At 35.2% G+C, this 7,669-nt stretch overlaps 1 pseudogene across 1 annotated transcript; it reads right to left on the bottom strand.

Annotated features, from left to right (window-relative positions):
• Positions 1-2,384: 2,384 nt before the first annotated feature.
• Positions 2,385-4,992, bottom strand: LOC306866454 (small ribosomal subunit protein uS7m-like; annotated as a pseudogene). Its single transcript has 5 exons — positions 4,773-4,992; positions 4,604-4,630; positions 4,379-4,448; positions 2,995-3,155; positions 2,385-2,484 (listed from the first exon to the last, which is right to left on the bottom strand). The product of its transcript is annotated as a small ribosomal subunit protein uS7m-like (transcript).
• Between the last annotated feature and the right edge of the window lie 2,677 nt (positions 4,993-7,669).

Below are 7,669 nucleotides of genomic sequence, written 5' to 3'. Positions count from 1 at the left end.
TTTGGACTGACAGCATCAGGAGTTTGGAATGGACAGGCATCACAAAAAAGGACATGAGAAAGACAACTATACTGTCACAGTCTAATCTGCAAGAGCCTGACGAATCAGTGAGGCCAAAAAACAGCTGCACAGGAGCTTTATTTTTAACACAGTTTTGGAATATCAGCTAACATGTTAGCATTTCAGTCCACAGGACCTTCTTGAAATTGAAATGATCCAATATATATGCAAACTTGTGACACTTAATGCCTAATATATATAATTTATATATAATATAGTATAATATTCCTCAATATTGTTTTAAAACAGTAATTGATTGATTCAATGTTTTTGATAGTTAAAAGGACAACAGATTCAGGTTTTCGTCATCACCCTCAGATGTGTCACCTCCGTCAGTTCTTTCACCTCCGTCAGAGGAATATTTTGATAATATTTCATTATATTTTACATTTGATGAGGAATTGTTGGTTACATGTGAAAGTTTAATCTGTCTGCTAACATGAGAATGTGTTTTGAAATGTTAAAAACATCTTGAATGTTGTAAAAGTCCTCTTGAATGAGATAAAGTTGAACTTATATTACAGTCCAAGCATCCTGAATATTACTATTGTTTGACTGAAATGGATGGACTAACTGATTAGTAATGCATCAAAAAATGGCAAAAGTTAATTTTTGGTTTCATCAGAAAATGGTTTGGAGGGTCAAAATCATTAACTACAACTTTTTGACATTTACCCTCTCTCTCTGTCTCAGGTGGACTCTCTGGTGTTACAGTTGCATCGTATTGGAGATCAGCTGGAGAAGATGAACCTGCAGCTCATGGATGGGATGGATTTCTCCTGCAGGAGGACCTGAGCTCCATGGGCCGCCTGCTCCTGCTTGAGATCCTTGAGTTTCGCGCAGGAGGCTGGACTCTCAGTGAAACTGCTCAAAAATACTACAACAGCGAATTGACTGACTGAGGCCTCGACCAATCATGAGAGGGAAACAAGAAGGCGCAATGAAATTGCAATCCCTAGGAACCAAGTGTGGAGGTTTTATTTTTATATTTACCTTTGATGAAGGCTTGGAGATTCACTATGAGGTTTGACATGAAGTAGAAGACTGGTCAAAGTTAGATGTAGAACTGGGTTTGGGTTTTTGAAGTCGACTTGAATTGACTTTTTAAGTTGGTAATTTTGTTTTCTTGATACACATTCCTAGTTTTATAGCTTTATCCACTCACATTATAAAAAAAAAAACAATTTATAATTTTTAGATTATGATCAAAGTTTTACAACTTTATCAAACTCTGGAATGGCCATCACCAAGGCCGCTTGGGGTTTAACCAATGGCTGCTGGTAGTGTTTCCCCAACTGCAAGGTTTTGCAGCTTTTTTTCACGTTCCAATCCGTTTCCAATGGATGTTTTTTCTTGTTCAATATCCTGTTTTTTAATGCCAAATTACTGAAGATAGGTTGCGAATTTTGTTTCATATTGACTTTGGCTTCCTCATGTCATGATTTAGAAAGCACCAACAAATCTGCAAAGAGTAGTCCATGTTGTAAAGTTACAAAAATATGTTAATGTCCCAGCATTACCTAGGACAAACTAATAATGTGCGATCAATCTACTACAAATCCAGTTTCTGGAAAAAATAATTTATATCTGAAGGGCTTTTTAAGGTTTTTATTTTATTATTATTATTTTTTTGCTATAATCATGTTATCTTTAGTGATCATTGGTCACAAATCTTTAGACATTTTAGTTACTGAGTTTAAAATTGAATGTAGTTCAACAGTAGCAGCATTAGATTCATGATTCATTTGATTTAGCTTTTATATTTGTCAAAGATTAACACAAAGGGCTGTAATCATAACACTAGAGTTTATTGATTTTAATATCAATATATTTAATTAATTTTAGTTCTCAGATTTTTATTAAGTTTACTAATAATTTGCCTCGATAGAAGGAACAGCTATTTTTATTGTATCGAGAGGAGGATTACTTTATATAATATATATTTATGTTTTATAATATACCTTAAATAATTTAAATCAGGGAAATCTTTTTTGATGGAGCAAAAGCAGTTTACAAGTGTAACAGATAAATACAATGTTTCCATATTGGATCATTTCAATTTCAAGAAGGTCCTGTGGACTGAAATGCTAACATGATGTTAGCTGATATTCCAAAATTTTGTATATAAAAATATATAATAAAGCTCCTGTGCAGCTGTTTTTTGGCCTCACTGATTCTTCAGGCTCTTGCAGATTAGACTGTGACAGTATAGTTGTCTTTCTCATGTCCTTTTTTGTGATGCCTGTCCATTCCAAACTCCTGATGCTGTCAGCCCAAAACAAATCCCGTCTGTGGGTGAATTAGGGAGTCCAAACGTCCTCTCTCTACATGTGTGTGCGACGTTTGCTTGTTGTCTCTGCATTCTGCGATCATCCACTTCATGGCCAGAAAACACAGCCGATTGTCTGTGAGAGGAACAGGCACCTGCAAGATTAATAATTCAGAGTAAGATTAAACATGAAATCTACTTTATTGAGCTTTGATGTAATTCCTCTTGCTTGACCATGCTGTTCGTTGTATGGGAAAGATCTGATTTTGAAAACTAATTTTGTGTTTTACGGGAGAAAGTCATACAGTTTTGAAACAACATGAAAGTGAATACATGGTGATGATTTTCACTTTTTGAATGAATTATCCCTGTAAACATCACTCTGGGTAAAAGGATACCATTTTATAAAATGTTAAACATAAATATTGTCCAAAATATGTGTACATTTAATTCCTCAGAACCTCTTAGTTGACATCATACAAATTGCATTTTCTTACATAACTACTGTCATATTGACTTTCAGTCATTTCTCTTGAGATATTTCTATCAGTGTTGGCCATTTGCAGACCCAGTAACTGAACACTGATTCTGAATTTAATTTCTACAAACATCTGAATTGGATCATCTCAAAGTTGTGAAATAATTATTAAAGATTGTTCACTGACCTGATATGATTTGCCTCCTTTCTGAACACTGGCCAGGCCAATGATGGGTTTGCAGTTGTCTAGGGCTTGATGGTGTATGAATTGTACTCGATCTCTTCTCTCTTAGCTGCTGGAGATTTGTGGTATTTATCCACCTGTTTTCTCTTTATGGTCCCCAGCGTCTAAACAGACACAAAACATCCAAGCAGAAATTATGTCGAGACTCATATGAACAATTTTGTAATATTTTTTTGAAAAATGGCTCTTATGCTCACAAGGCTGCATTTTTTTTCATTATTAAAAATACATGGAAAAACAGGAATATTGCATCATTATTACAATTTAAAATAACTTTTATTATTATTGTAAAATGTTATTTATTCCTGTGATGCAAAGCTGAAATTTTCAGAATTATTACTCCATTGTCACATGATCCTTCAGAAATCATTCTAATTGCTGATTTGCTCAAGTAATTATTATTATTGTGCTCAATCACTAATTGTTCATATTAATATTAATGTTTTGCTGGCTTAAATGAATCGTGCATATTGTCTGAGTTTTTTGATGAATAGAAAACATTTATTTGAAATGGAAATCTTTCGTAACATTATACATTTTTTTGTTATTTTTGTTTTTAAAAAGTCTGACTTACATTACTATTCAAAAGTAAAAAGGGTATCACAGTTTCCACAAAAATATGAAGCAGCACAAATGTTTTCAAAATTGATAAGACATGTTTCGTGAGCAGCAAATCAGCATTTTAAAAAGGTATCTGAAGGATCGTGTGACATTGATGACTGGAGTAATGGTGCTGAAAATTCAGCTTTACTGTCATGCGAAATAAATTAGTATTTTAAAATGTATTGTATCTTAAATGGTCATAATATTTCACTATATGACAGTTACTGCATTTTTGGTCAAATAAATGCAGCCTTGATGAGCAGAAAAGACTTTAAAAAAAACATAAAAAAATGTAATTATTCCAAATATTTGACCACTAGTGTGTATTGTGAAGAGTGTCCACATCAGCGTTGCCCTGGAAATTCACGAGGAGCACCTGCTCACAGCTCATCACGAGCTGATTGGCCACACCTGCGGCTCGTCAGCCTGGCTGCACTTAAGCAGCGTGCTCACAGAGGATGGGTGAGAAGCCTCTATATGAGACAGCAAACGAACCCGCTTGCTCTAGCCTGTTCCAGACAGCAGTGTGTCACCGATCAGCACTGCCACGAGCACAGCACTGATTCACATGCACCTGGACACGATTGAGAGCACCGCCACAAGCAAGAATGCCATCACCGCCCACGTATTCACCTATCTGTTAATAAAATCCACCCTCCGGGGCCTTAACCTGAGCTCTGCTTGTCGCATGTTCCTTCCACCCTGCCACAGTATATAATGGGACTTGATAAAAACCTGTCATGATTCCTCTAGCAAGGATTTTGTGGCCATCTTGCATCATGTTGATGAATTTTCTGTTGGGAGTAAAATAGACAATCACTGCTCTGAAAGGTCCATATTATTCTGAATTCTAGATTTTTAATGTAGCTTTTGGATCCCACTGTTTCTATTCAGGTCATAGAGCTATAATAACACTTCCTGCAGTTGGTTGAGCTCTTTTTGTTTTTACCTTATCAGAGGGTCATTGAAAGAAGAGCTGGGGGATTTCATTAAACAAGTTTACCACACAAGCCAAGCTTATTTTAGTTAGTCTGACTTATTTTGAACCAAATCAATTGACAATAAGTCAGACTAACTGAAATAAGCCTGGCTTATTTGGTAAACTTGTTTTATGAAACAGGCCCCAGGTGTCGCTTGATAGCGCTGCTTTTATCGGTCTCACAGTTTTCAGTTCCTGCAGCTCTTTTAGTTCAGGACTGAGCTCTGATTCTGATACACGAGTATCTCTATGGGATCAGGATCCAGATAGTATGGAATATACCGACTCCATCTCACCAAACACAGACTGTGAGAAGACGCAGAGAAAGGTTTCAGTAAATATCTGACGGAGGCTGCCATCTGTCTCAGATCAGCGTGGGTGACCAAACTATTATATTCACTATTAGAGAAGAAACACAAACAAACACAGACCTCTATCAATCCCCATTCAAAAATTGATACGGACTGACGACGACGGAAAGGTAGACTGCTCCTTCTCCTGCTAAGCCTTTTGCAATTTTTTTTTTTTAGACTTGTTCTGGTGTTTTTTGTTATTCACGTTGAAATATTATAAAATGTTTGACAACATTGCCTTTTTTAGTATTTTTATAAGTCTTCAAATTAAATGTTGGATAACAATCAAAATGTACTATGAATTTTATTCTTAATATTTTTCTTAATATTTTTAGCTAGTATTGTGATAACCCAAAACTTCAAATAAGTTGTTTAGTGATGATGAATTTAAAATATTATAGACAACTTCTCACAACATACAATAACACAAAGCAATGCCAATTTATCAATTATATTGTACTTTATTCCTGAAAATGAGCAAGCATTAGAAACAGTGGCTTGAAATGATGACAATTACAAAAATAGGCAACAAGACTAAAAATAAATAAACAATTGCACTGGAAAAGAGACACAATAAAGTGGAAAAATATGAGCTGTATTCTAAATGTTAATGGTTTCAGAAGTTTTCAATATTGTATTTATCCTATAGGCCAAAAGTCACATTTTTAAGGGGCATGGAAAAGTTTTGCGTTTCCATACATTTTTATGTTCTAAAGAATAAATTAATAATAAAAACATGTTTGGAACAACAAAGATCCCTGTTCCTTTAACACTGTTCATTTTCAATTAATAAAAAAGGTAAATTCAGGGTTTCCGCCAGATCTTGACGAGATCTCGTGCCTCGCGAAATTACGTGTGGATATTTCTTGTCGAGGTGAACATGTGTCTCGCGATATCAGCAGTTTGTAGCTAAACATTTGAAAAAGCTTGCGTTATTTCATTCTGAATTGCACCGTTATCTGTTTGTTTCCAATAACGTGCATTGTGTTTCACTGTTATGTGGAGCATCTCTCTCTGCAACTCAGTCAACAAACTCAACTCTGCATATGCTAAGAGTTACATAATAAGTTTGGGTTAATTATAATGTTCATCTGAAAGGTGCGCTGTTGAAAACATTTATAACAAATATTGTAACGACACAAAATATTACATCAATATATTTCTAAATATGCAACCTGTCGCAATCACTGGATCGCTGGTGCCCTCTGTAGGCATTTTAATAATACATATTGTACTGAGATTTGTATAGATGTAGCTATATTTCTTCATGTATTTTAACAGTGTTGTTCAATGAAACCATATGATTATTCGCTTTTGATTTTTTATTTAAACCAATTATTATTTCATCATCGTTAGAGGGATTTAAGTATATTTTTAAAGATTTAAAGCTACTGTTCATTTAAGTCTATCTTTATTACATAAAAAAACAAACAAATCATCAGTAGACTGCTCATTTAAGAAAATCGTTAGAGACAGCCCAATTTAATATGTTTCAAAATGCACCTTACAATTCTATTAAAATACCGTTTCATCACCTTCTCTTGACCAACATGATGTATAGACTCATCTCCTGACCTAATCGCACATTTTATTGGCAAACAGGACTATGACTATGAGCACCATTAACAGAGTGTTAAGTAAAATTATTAACACATACCCATCAAAAGTAAAACCTCAGAATGGCACATATGTTAAATAATTAATGAATTTATGTGCGAATTTGTGTCTGTAAGATGTTATTGTGAAAATACAATTAATTTTCAGCTGTGTTGGTGTTTAATTTGTAGTAAAATAGTAATATAAAACCGAAAATAATTCAATTGAACACTATTTGAGGTATTTGGCGTCATGCGTCTGTTGAGGCGACGTACCCTTCTCACACGTAAAAATACACGACTGTCTATTCGGCAGGTAATCCTGTCACATAACACTCGCCATAGCTTTCACACCTCATACAAGTCAAGCAGGTGGTACTGCGCATGTGTCGAGCTCGTCATATAAAACATTTAACAGGCAAGCTTCGTTTTGCCAGGTGGGCGCTCCTATGAGGATGTAATGTCACGTGAAAACTATCAATAGCGCATTGGCATTGTGATTGGGTGGTGTACGCAGCTGTAGGCTACAGGAGACAAACCAATGGGCCACTGGTTGTTTGCTGTCCCTGTGTGATGCTCCTTGGCAAGAAACAAAACAAAAACATTCTGTCAGCCAGGTGCGTCGGCCCACCGGGAAAGTGCCCATAACCCGATTACCAATCCAGCCCTGAGTGTAACTCAAATTTATTGCTCATTGTTAGTTAATGCATTAACTGATGTCAACTAATGGATGTCACCAGACAAACATGCAGGGTGAATTTTCATGTACACGCCAATTTTTTAACAGTATATCTCAATGTAATCCCATTGTAAAAAAAATTAGCCCAATCTACCCAAATCCAATTTATAGCTACTATCAAAATTAATAATTTCTTTTTTTTTTCTTTTAACTGAGTTAAGTACTGCTGTAGTAATTAATTTCTACTTTAAATGACTTAGATCCAGCATTCGCATCTGTATAATTAACAGAACTGGAACACATGATATTACGATTAACATCCTAATACAACGTCGAAACGGTGTGCCTGCAGTGGCTATACACGCCCTGCTGTTCTTTGTAGTTGTTTTGAATAATAAAAAAAAACGCC

The sequence above is a fragment of the Barbus barbus genome (genome assembly GCF_936440315.1).
Source record: "Barbus barbus genome assembly, chromosome: 4".
NCBI classification, from domain to species: Eukaryota; Metazoa; Chordata; class Actinopteri; order Cypriniformes; family Cyprinidae; genus Barbus; species Barbus barbus.
The sequence above is the reverse complement of the archived record's forward strand: the minus strand, read 5'-3'. Positions and strand labels throughout refer to the sequence as shown.